Source organism: Triplophysa dalaica, chromosome 6, assembly GCF_015846415.1.
Source record: "Triplophysa dalaica isolate WHDGS20190420 chromosome 6, ASM1584641v1, whole genome shotgun sequence".
In the NCBI taxonomy this organism is placed as follows: Eukaryota; Metazoa; Chordata; class Actinopteri; order Cypriniformes; family Nemacheilidae; genus Triplophysa; species Triplophysa dalaica.
The window spans coordinates 26,229,863-26,242,344 of NC_079547.1; the positions used below are offsets into that span (position 1 = coordinate 26,229,863).

Here is a 12,482-nt window from a genome sequence, read left to right on the forward strand (position 1 = left end):
ATTGAGCTGAACGCGCGCGCCTAATTGTTTTTAACTTGACGCATTGCGCGCAGTACACGCCAGAGACGCCAATCCGACGCATATTCGCACAGACCAACAGTCAAACAAAAATAGCGCAAACGCAAAGGGTTTCAATCTTCAGCGTTGTTCGCGCTTCTCGCGTTTAGTAGTGACCCCGCCCTCTCGCGTCCTCATCGCGTCGACCCATTTCACTCCATTCTGCCCGGTTTTCAAAGCTCAGCATTCTCACTACAGCAGTGTTGGGTTTGTTTAAACAGGAGGGGCGGGAGGGCTGTTCAGAGTGTGTCGTGAAAACAATCTCACCCTCGTCCAATTAAAAACGAGAGGCGTTTTATTGAGCCCCGATTGAGCCAATGGCGTCTCAGTGCCGGGAAATACAGCAGTGAAACACCAAGTGATGCTGAGAGACGATTGCAGGGTGTGATGCTGGAATATGTGTGTGCGCGCATGAGAGCATCTCCACCGCATCCGTCCCGATCCGAGCTATCGTGTGTGCGCGAGCGCGGGATGCCCAGATCCGACATTCCCAACAAATCCAGAAGAGGACAAACCAAAGTCCTGATTGCTGTCACTTTTCTTTTTTCTTCTCAAGCTGTCCAAGTGCCTCCCTGCGAAGTTTGATTCTCCTGCACCCATCCCTCCACCCCCCCAGCAGTACCCTCCTCTTGGTGCAGTACATCTCCAGTGAGGATACGCACCGTGCTGAGGTAAGTACAGTTCCTCTCTTTTACGCTGATTTTCGTGTAATTCCACACGCGAAGCTTTCCGAGGCAGACAGGAGTGGCCGTGTTGTGTGGCAGTGGAGCTTTATGGAGAAAGGCGTGTAACAGAGAGCGCAGGGTGCGAGCGCAACTTTCTCCGCGCGCAGGAGACAAAACGCGTCCTGGTGCTGCAGTATCGCATTACATAATAGTGGCCAGTGTGCGCAGAAGTCAACATGCCCAACTTAACATTTATCTGAATGTGCGAAAAACATGTTGAGTTTTACACTATTTGTTTTGTACTTTTTAATCTTAAATGAAGTTTTGAGTTATTCCAAAAATGGTGATTAAATGTGTATATACAGTGTGCGGTGTAACACTACAGATTTGCCCTGATGAATTATTTAGATTAAGGAGAACAGCTGAAGCAGTCTTGAGATGGTCGAGAGTTTATCAGTCCATCCGTGGATTTGCTGATTGTTGAATCTTTTTGCTGATGAAGCTGTTTGGCCCACACACAGCAGACGCACAATTACTCGTCCCGTCTGCTGTCAAAGAAAACCGCATCATCTAAACTTCATTAGCTTGATGGAAGGTTTCTCTGTGAAGTGCAACGTTTTTATTTCCAGTCTTTATTCTCATGAAGGGCTCGAGTTGGCAGGCAAAACGAACAGCGCTGAGGTCAGTGACACAAGTCAAGCGTTGTGTGTTCTCTTCATTCTTGTGTGCGCGCACACACCAGTACAGTGGCAGAGCTCAAAGACGATCCCAGCAGGCCTGAGAACCGCAGAAGGCAATTGAAGTGGTAATCTCATTGATTGTGAAGTAGTCAGATGGAGAGAGAGAGAGGAACAGAAGATGGATGGTGTCCTGGGCCTGGAGAGCTCCAGATAATAACGCCGGTGGTTTCAACCTCAGAGGTGAGGCAGAGGAGGCATCGCCGCATTGGACGCACGCTCGCGCACACACGCCTCCATCAGGAGTTTATGCAACAAAAGGAGAAACAGTTCCCCCCTTTAGTGTAATAAATCTGACGGCGGTACTGCCGTACAGGGGCCGGTAATGTCGGAGGAGGAACACGTTGTCCATTTTTATGTTTTACAGTAATGAATGGGGCTTGAGCAATAATGACGCAGTATTAAGAGTCGTAACTCAACAGACTGGTAATGCGCTATTATTGAACGTCTCAACATCACGTGACGGTGCACATTATGTGTATTTGTGAGATGTGATGTAAACACTTCTCTCTCAGGGGTGTCGTGTGTATTAAAGGTGGATGTCTGTTAGATGGCTCATGAAATTGGATGGCCTGTGTCTGCTGTAATGTGTAGCTGTGTAAAGTGTGGGTGAGGGTGTCCCGGTGGGTCTCCAAATCAGCGTGACGGTCAATAAACATTACGTTTATTTTCCTTTATTTCTTGTGAAGCAGTTTTCAGGTAAACCACAGCAGGATGGAGTTCATCAAATGGGTCTTGAGGAAATGAGTCTGTAATACTGGAGTAGAGACACGGTGAAAAAAAAAAGTTAGAAGTGTGTGAATATGATATGACAAGGTTGAGGCATCCACTGATCTCATCTGGCCGGCCAATTTACCTTTGTTTTATTATAGTAAAAGTATAGTCACCTTGATCACCATTAGTATTCCAGTGGTTCTGCCAAATATCAGGGTTAAACTGCAGTGACTGTAGTGAGACTGATGAAATTCATGGTCAATGTGGTTTTACGACATATACTATAGTTTAACCAAAGTTACTGTGGCAAAACTACACAATTTTATAGAAGCCTCTTGAATCAGTTTTACAATGTTATTATAGCTTACAATGAATTGTATTATTATATAATGGTAATTATAATATACTGTCTATAGGCGGGATCAAAGTAACAACATAATCAAACTTAACTGCGGATGCGCGCGGTCATGGACTGCCCTTCATTTCGAGTTCATGAGGTATCGAGTCCCCCCTCGAATTTGGTCCCCTTTAGGACCCCGAGTGATTCTATTGACAGAAATAATGTTTAATTGGGTCCTCTTAAGTGCCTAATATAAATTCTTACAAATCACATTACAATAAATGTCACCAGAACTTTGCTAAAATTACCATTAATGTCTTTTACATTAAGTCCTTGCTATACTAGTATGTATATGAGGCTATAGGTAGTGACATCAAACAAATTTCGTTCTTACTGCTTTAGTGAGCTGACGTATCAACTAGCATAACATTGAACTAGGTGGTTAGCTAGCGCTTGAGCAAAAACTCTTTAACTTAAAATTAAATAAAATAGAAATAGTTATATTAGAAGACACTAGGCTGCAGTCCCGGCGTGTGCGTCTGATGAAATGGTCTATATGTAAAAATAACAAATGAGTTGACCACTGTGCGTGCAGGAGTGACGGAATTATGTCTGACGACATTTGAAGAAAATCTTAGAAAGGCAGAATCTTGGGTTACACTTTATTTTACAGTGCCCATGTTACAGTGTCATAATACATTTAAGAACTGAATAATAACAATTAACTACATGTACATACTATAAGGTTTGGTTCAGGGTTACTGTTTTTTGTCCAGCTGAATTTTAAACTGCGTAGGACATGTGCGGTCGTATCGTGTTCTCTCTCTCTATCCATCCCTCCCTTTCTCTATCAACTCCGACTCTGTTTTGATTGAACAGCATCTCATCTGTCACATCCATCACTCTCCATGTGACCGCTTCATAAAGTCTGACTGCACAATGCAGAAAAGCGATTGCTTTCTCTCTGGCCAGATTCAAGAGCTCAGACGTTACACACGCATGCACTCGTTCATGTGACATGACAAAGAGAAGCGTTTGCTTTGGGTTTGTTTAGTGTTTTAATGGACGTGATTGTCTGTAGCGGAGGTCATCACGTTTCAATGGCGGTCCGGCCTGTCTGTTGGGTTTGTGAAGCTGCAGCAGAGTTTGAGATGTTTGTGACAGTGAATGTCGTGTGTTGTGAGGTGCTGGGCTGCTGCTGGATTTAATGCCTTCAGGCTCAGAGATGTTACAACATGCTGCTGACTACATCAGATGTAAAAGGTGTGTGTGTATGTTAGAAAGCTGGAAAGCAATTATGTTCAATGAAACTGACCCTTTGCCAAGCTCCGCCCCCTCGGGTTAGGGTCGCTTGGTCGGGCAAACTGTACAGAACGTCCAGAGGGAATAAACGGTGATTTCCATGAACAGTGCGGTTTGTTGTCAAGTGTGCTTGTGAAGGGCAGAACATAGAATACAATTTACAGAATTAAAGAAAATATAAACATCTCATGTGATTGATTACATCTGATGTAAGTCCATTGATCTCTGTGAACTTGATTTGACCTGACGTCATATTAATTTATATTAGGGCTGTCAAACGATTGATCGTGATTAATCAAATCCAGAATAAAAGTTTGCGTTAATAAATATATGTCTGTGTACGTGCATATTCATTTTGTATTTATAAACTCATACATGTATACATATTTAGGAAATATTTTTATTTTATTTACCAGTATACATTTTTTATTAGATAAATAAATGTATATATTTCAATTAAATATATGCATGTATGTGTATATGATTACAATATAAAAATGCACAGTGTATACAGACATGTATTTGCCAATGTAAACATAAACTTTTATTCTGGATGCGATCAATCACAATGAATTGTTTGACAGGCCTTATTTATATCATCTCTTTACTTTGAGAAGCTTGTGTTAATACTGCATGTGCCGCACGTCAGTTAATTTTTTAACTTTTTAAGGTTAGTTATGCTTTTATAGCAGGGCAATGCAGAAAGTTCTCTTGACTCTTATTGGCTGAGAGTTCTCTTTGTAGTGATGTCAAACTTACTGAAAGTTTCTTTCTTTCAAAATTCGGGTACAGAAAATCACTTTAAGCGCTGGCAGTATTTAGCCATGCGCTGCATGTTAGTTTAGAAATAGTGTGTTATTTGTGTGTGTGTGTGTGTGTGTGTGTGTGTGTGTGTGTATGTGTGTGTGGTGTTTTATAAGACATTGCAGCAGTTAGTGTATATGTGAGGTGCTGTAGAATCATGTGTGAATGTGAGGAAGCGCTCGGCTGGATAACTGTGGGCCACAGCGCCTCGGGCGTACACATGCACTGCTGCAGTCTGTACACACACACACACACACACACACACTGCTCTTCACCACAGACTCTGACAAAGACAAACTGAGCTCAAGAATATGTTGCTGAATAACACAGTTTGTGTGTGTGTGTGTGTGTGTGTGGGTGTGTGTGTGTGTGTGTGTGTGTGTGTGTGTGTGCGAGAGAGAGAGAGAGATTTATAACCACATTCCCCATTAGGTTTTCTCTCATAATACTAAAATAAAAAAGTTTTTTAAGTATGTTTGTGTGTATTTTATGCAGATTTAACTGAAATAATTATATTATAGTACTTTTACTCTAATTAATGGGGAGCTGGGGATTCCTAATGGCAGGAAAAACAATGATACATAACGGAAAAAATCCTAATACAGACTATTTTGTTTTTTATTTTTTATATATAGGTTTTTATTGGTCTATAAACATAAGATGTATGTTCATGTTTATTTCATTTTGTCGAAGGTTGCGTAGCAAAGTTTTATAAAACTAATTAAAAAAGGATATTTTGGGCTATGTATTTAGTATTCCATTTGGGTCTATACAAACCATCTACAATTCATACACTACATGGTTTAGTGAATACTGAATAGTGTATATTATGTCATCTGGGACACAGTTTATGGGTTTTTTTGAATGGGTTTTTGGTAAATCAAAATATTTTTTTATATATATTAATGTATTTCCCATACAGCACCTCAACTCTGGAATAGCCTTCTCAAAACTATTCCAGGGTCAGACACACTCTCCCAATTTCAATCTAGATTAAACACACATCTTAATTAATGGATAATATGCTTAATAAACCACTGGGAGACAATATTTATTAGATATTATTATTAGAATGATCTTGCTTGTTCTATAAACACCATGCACTGTGCTGTGTTTGACCTTTTTTGTGTTTTTCTTATATTCTTATACCTGGAAGTAAAAAAACAGAACTAAACATCTCCAGCTAAACTACTGATCGATACAAGAGAGAGCTGATGGATGAGACACACCTCACACAAAACGTCATAATAACTAATGAGAAATTGAGAAAAGTTCAGTAATGTAATGACGTTCACACGGACATGATAATGAGGGATTTATCTCCAGATGAACAGTATGATACACTTCGTTTAAGCCCCTCTCAGTTATTCTGGATTCATGCATTATTCATCACTAGAGATTATGAAAAACAGAACCGTGTAATTGCATAAGTTTGTTAGTGTGTTGAGTGCGTGTTTTGCCTCGCTCGAGAGTTGCTCATTTTCATCATACGTGAGGTTAATTAACAATATAAAATATTTAAATCTATTTTAACAACATCCAGAATTAAATGTTGTTTAAATTGCGTGTTCACCGTTATTTTTCCTCATTACCAAATGATCAATGGTGGACGCTTCCGGTAGCACCTCACTGCAGAATGCCAGATCCAGTCTCCTCCCACTGCATTGTGATTGGTCAACACTTGAGCCAGTCTCCTCTCACTGCGTCTTGATTGGTCTACAGATTTCTGCAGCAGTTTTGCCACACCACACGTCATTCTCGTGGCGGTGCTCTACTATTTCCACATTAAGTTGTAACTAAAGTTATTCATTTGACAGGAAATAAACTTGCCGAAGACAAACTTTATTTATTAACGTGTTTTTAAAAACAACATATTTGATTAGATTTAGGTTAAGGGTTTGTGTTATCATATTTAACTGTGATCATTACTTACAGGCGTTAGCTAAATTATGATTACGCTGATAAGAGCAATTTAAAGACATGGTGGGTGATCCTGTCCAGAAACATTTTTGTGATGTTGGTTGGAAATCTGTTTACATCCTGATAGCAATCAAGAAGTCAAATAATATTTTTAGAATTATACATTGTCTGTGAAAGGCGTAGGACCCAAAAACATTTGCCCAATCAAAACGTTCTGGCCGAACTCTGTGATTGGTCATGTGTACATTTTCAGCCAACGTATTTTGCATACCAATGCTAACCCTATTCACACAGACATCACACGTCATCAGCGCCCTCGTGTCCAATGTGTCAATGTAGGGAGAACAGCGGACAATCAGCAACAATCAAACTCTCCTGAGAAACAAATAAATCTACAAAACAAAAGTCTGTTTTTGAAAAAGCAGTAACGTGAAAACATCTGAATCATGAAGGAGGAAAAACTGGAATTAAGATCAGTTCATCTTTTACATGTTGGAGAAAGCTTCGGCAGGCCAAGGGTCTGAAAGACGATACCATGGTTGCTCTCTTTCTTTTGGACAGGTATGAACACGATTCCAGAAGAATTGAATGGATTTAGTTTGTAATTCGTTACGTGGATTTATGAAATATATTCATGTGATTGGAGGAGGCGTGGCTTTGGACGGTGAATGAGAGAGAGAGAGCGAGAGAGAGAGAGAGAGCTGTATATGATGAATTGTGCTGCTCTGCCGCCCCCTCCTGGCGATCTGTCATTATGGCTTTAGAGCTGAAGTTTGTGCAGATCTGAGAACAGTGTTTGTAGTTAATTGTAATGGTTAGTCTAGGTTGAGTATTGAGAACACAAGCTGTTTTCAGATCAGTTGTTCGGGGAATTGAAATGATTTTTGATCCTATTTATATTGACAAGAGCTTAGTCACGGATTACAGGCTGATTTTCTTCCTCAATACAGACGCAGTCACACTTCTTCATTGAAACTCTCCAGAGCACATGAGTTGTGTGTAATACCCTCAGACAGCCATGACATTCGACTGAGACTTTTGTTGGTGTGTCTCCTCTTGAGTTTCAAAACAGATTTCAGCAAAATCATGAACTGTACGTTGATGTCAGATGTCTGATGTGACCAAAACATTCTTTGAATTCTTGTGCTGTGTTTCAGTCTCATGAGTGTCTGTCTGAGAGCATCTTTCATGGAAGAAGTTTGTTTTTGTTCACAGTCCAGAGAACATTAACAGTTTTATCCTCTTACTTGTGGAACAGATGTGTATGTGATGCACAGCAGGTTTATTTTGGAGAAGGTGCAGCGGTGCCGGCATGTGATTTGTCACAAACTTTGTTTCTCAGTGGGTCGACCCTTTTCTGGGCTTTTGGCCTAGATCTGATTCATTCTGCTCTCTGTGTTCGGTTTAGGATAGATAGAGATATCCACCTGCCTGGCTGTGCATCTATCGATCTTACTATTCTAGGAAACAAGAGTGTGGAAACATCCAGCGAGTGTGTGTGTGTCTGAAGTGTGATGCTGATCTTTCCAAATGCAGTTATGAAGATGACTGGAACATTGAAAGAATGAAGCGGTGGGTCTGTGATGATGCTGCGTGTCATGTGGAGATGGGGCGGATATCTGAAATCCTGATGTGACTGGTTTGAAGGCCTTCAGAGAGTATGGATGTGGGCCAGAGTTTCTGACTGGCCTAATTTGTTCGACCTTCGCGGGAGAGAGACGCACTGCGGAGGAGAGAACTGAGAGCCGTGAGTTCGTGACAGGAGCCGATGTTCAGCTATGTTTGATTGACAGTTTCTTTAAGAGTTATTAAAGAGCTTTGAGCCAAACAGAGTGTTTATTTCACCCGTGCCCAACTTTAGTATTTCACTACAGTAAACTGTACTAAATTGTGGTATATTTTAATGATTATTGAACTTTGTTTTGATTTATAATACACTATTCTGTAGTATTATCAAGTAACTAATATACTAGTATACTTTCATTTTCACTATGGTTATGTTCCAAAACACTATAGTGTCTAAGAGGAATTTTACTACAGTTTACTATAGTAAACACTAAATTATACTACAGTACAGTATTTTTCACGTGAGTACTGTAGTGTAATTCAGAACGTGCCATATTAAACTATATTCAATTAAAAGTGATATAGAGTTATGAACACTTTTTCTTACTAAAGTATTTTGTCATTTAAGGGGATAAACTGTAGTAAATACTGGAGTATATTAAAAAAATTACTATAGTAAGGTTTAGTAAAATACTACAGTAACTTTGCATCTTCCCACATGTTACTATAGTAAATATACTACTAAAGGTCTGTATACTACAGTATTTCTTCATGTGGGTGTGAATAAACATGTTCTTGCTATGTTGTGAAAAAAAAACTTGTCTGGTAATCTAAATCAAAAATAAGAAACCCATGTGTCCACCAATAATAACTGGTGCTTGATAACATCCATCTAAAACTTGTCATCAGAATCACTTTGGGACTTGAAAGTTGTCTGATTTATTCCTTATGATTACAGTTTTTCTCGATTGCTTAAGCACATTTCTTGAAATTATGCCTCGCATTTTCAAAACAGTAAACACAAATCCAAAACATCTCACCCAATTCCCCAAACATACAACTGAACTTCAGTTTTTTTTATCACACGTCAGACCTGAAATTCTGTGATGTACACATGGAATAGAAGAATATAGCTTACATGTGTGATAATGGACTGTGTGTGTGTGTCTAAGAGAGAGAGAGAGAGAGAGAGAGAGGAGATCACTCCGCATGATGCGCCTTTATATTTCCGGTTAAAACCCTGCATTGCAGCATTACAGAGAGAGAGAGATAGAGAGAGAGAGAGAGAGAAAGATTGTCTCTTTATCTTTCCATTAACACGGTGGGACAAATAAGATGTAAAGGACGTCCAGACTCCACCAGAATACTTCACCCGTGAGTTGAGAGAAGACTAATAACTGTGCAGTTCATGGATTTTCATTGAGGTACCAAGATGAAAACTTAAAAAAACTAAAAAATAAAGAGAGAATGACACTTTATTAAACAGCTGTCAGTGTACAGTGTAGAAAAATATAAGTTTACACCTATATATGTACATGATCTTTTATGTCTTTCTGGAAACATTACCTGATGTCAGTCACATCTGTGTAAAAAAAGGGGTTCTTATGATTAATTCAGACTCAAACTACTTCAGTGTTTCTCAAGCGTCTTACAATGAGATAACGCAGCAGTCTCACAGTCCACTACACAGTATACAGCACATACTCTACACAATCTTACATATACATACACTGCAACACATTTCACTTTTCTACAAACTCATATAAAACTGGTTATTTCATTAAATGATATAATTTGGAGTAAAAGACGTGATGATTAGTGAGAAGGTGTATGTGTGGTGATTATTGATGATTTTGAGTGTGTCTGTATTAAATTATTCTTCATGGATGTGGATCACTCAAATATTGAAGTAAACAGTAGAATATTTGGTATAAATTGAGTATTTTATTGAGTTTTATCCTGAAGTTTGTGACGTTTCAGATGAGCTCACCGTTTAAGACTCTTGTTTGAGTTTGAATGAAATATTAAATCAATTTTCTTGCTTGACTGGGTGTGTGTGTGTGTGTTTATATATTTATTATGTATATGCATCTGCTTGCTGCTTTGTAAACATGTGTGTGTATGTGTTTATGTGTGTGTGTGTGTGTGTGTGTGTGTATAGACTGCAGAAAGATCAATAAATCAGCAGCCCCCCCGCTCACCTACTGTACTCTCCTCATCCAGTCTTTATGAACGTACCAAATCCATCCCACAATACACTTTCACTTCAACACAAAACTGTATCACACCTCTGGTTCCTTCCGTTTGTGAATGTTGCTGTGAAACCTTCATTTCACGTTATAATGTACAAGAAAGTCTCATTATGTCCCCATAATGCACGTTGATGAAAGAGTTTGCACTAACATGTCCTTCTATGGATAGATTTGTTTTGTAGCTCCATCAGTTAAAGGTACATTTCACCTAAAAATCTTAACTTTGTCATCCTTTACTCACCCTCAAGTTGTTCCAGACCCGTATGCATTTCTTTATTCTGCTGCACACAAAGGAAGATATTTGGAAGAATGTCAGTGATTTTCATTTCTGTGACATCCTTGACTCCCATAGTGGGAAATATGACAATGGTAGTCAAAGGTGCCCCAGAACCGTTTGCTGTCCTACTGCTTTTTTTTCGAACAGAAAATTGCAAACATTCTTCCAAACATCTTTCTTTGTGTTCAAAAGAACAAAGAAATTGATACGGAGAGTCAGTAGTGACAGAATTTACATGTTTGGGTGAACTGGCCCTTTATGAAGGTTTAAGACATGTTGATATTTATGCTGGACAGTCAAATGCTAAGACGGTCATTTTAAGTGGTGTTGAATCAGGCTGGTGGTCTTGATCTGGGTTTTGTGTTCTAGTTCTAGTGGGATGTAATGTGTGAACCAGAAAGTTTCCCCCGAGGCTTTCAGACATACAGATGATATGAGTTTCTGAATGATATTACAGGAGAGATGAAGCACCTTGTCTTCTCGCTGCTGGAGATGTGAATATATTTGTTTGTGTAGATGAGATTTGAGCTTCACTAACACTTCTGATCCTCTAAACATGAGACTCAGTGGAGACCCAAAGAAGAGCAGAATATTCTCCTTCATCAGTGTCATGTGTATCAGAGAAGATGTGAATGAATGAGCAAATACTGTAGACGTGTGAGCAAACCTCATGTGTCTTCAGTGTTATAATTAGATCATGGTACAGTATTTGGGGTTAATGAGATGAAATCACACTCAAGTGTATGTAGGTCAGAGATTTTCTGGATGTGGGTTAGATCATTGTCAGGAAACTCATCTCTCCTCAGGGACGTCAAAGCCTGATATGATGGTTCTAGAGCGTCTGCGGTGATAATTGAGGGTTATAGTGTTACGTGACATATTCCTCACTGTACATCACTGTCTGAGGAAATCTGTGTTCATTTAATCTGGACTCGGTCCATCTATGAAACACAACAGGATTTAACTTTATCTCATGGTTTTAATAAAGTAGAAGATGACATGTTCAGATTGGACGGGTCAGACTTCACGCACACACACACTATCTCTGTGGGGACTTACTGTAGACTTATTTTGTTTTATACAGAGATAAATTAGAGATATTTTCTCTCCCCTGTCAATTTCTTTCACACATGTGACTTAAAATGGGGTCATATGGCATTCTTTTATGTGTGTTTGGTGTGTTATAAGTTGCTAATGCATGTATTAGACGTGTAAAATATCAGAAATAAAAGTGTGTTAACAAAAGATGCATTCTATCTAAAAGAGAAAATACTGAAACACCTGGTGTAAGCACACCCCCACAAATCTACATCAGTTGGTGGTCTGATTGGAGTCTTCTCTGAATTTGGTTGAAGCGTAACTTTAGGTTACACATGAGCACCATTCACAGTTTTCACAGGTCATCAGTATTATCTGGAGACTTCCTGTGATTTAAAAATGACCTCCTCACATCAGTATTTCACACAATCACAAGACACAATCACACGGGATGATTTTACTAAAATTTACTAACTTGTTTCTTGATGTGATGGAAAGGCTTTGCGTATACTTTGTATAGCCTATAGTTGTATTGCGTTTAATGATATATGACCATACCTGTCAGCATTTGAGCAGTGATCCCGACCAGTGATCCCGAACCAGACAAAAGATCACTGCGATCATGGGTCTCAAATATTACCAGAGTTTCCATGATAAATAAACAAAAGGGAGAGGCCTGGTAACTTATTGATATCACTCAGCACCCCAAATAATACCAAAACACTTCAAAACAGCCTCCATTATTCACAGACGGTGGATAAAACCTTGAAAGGTAATTTATGAACCCACAAAATCACAGAAATGCTGATT

At 39.2% G+C, this 12,482-nt stretch overlaps 1 protein-coding gene across 2 annotated transcripts in view; it reads left to right on the forward strand.

The window, feature by feature from the left end:
• Positions 1-12,482, forward strand: part of LOC130424485 (synaptotagmin-2) — a 30,801-nt gene continuing 18,319 nt past the window's right edge. Inside the window, exon 1 of one of the 2 annotated variants that reach the window (XM_056750170.1) lies at positions 1-728. The gene's annotated coding sequence lies outside the window, so the exon portion shown is untranslated. The remainder of the gene's footprint in view (positions 729-12,482) is intronic. The other variant, XM_056750171.1, reaches the window with a different exon arrangement.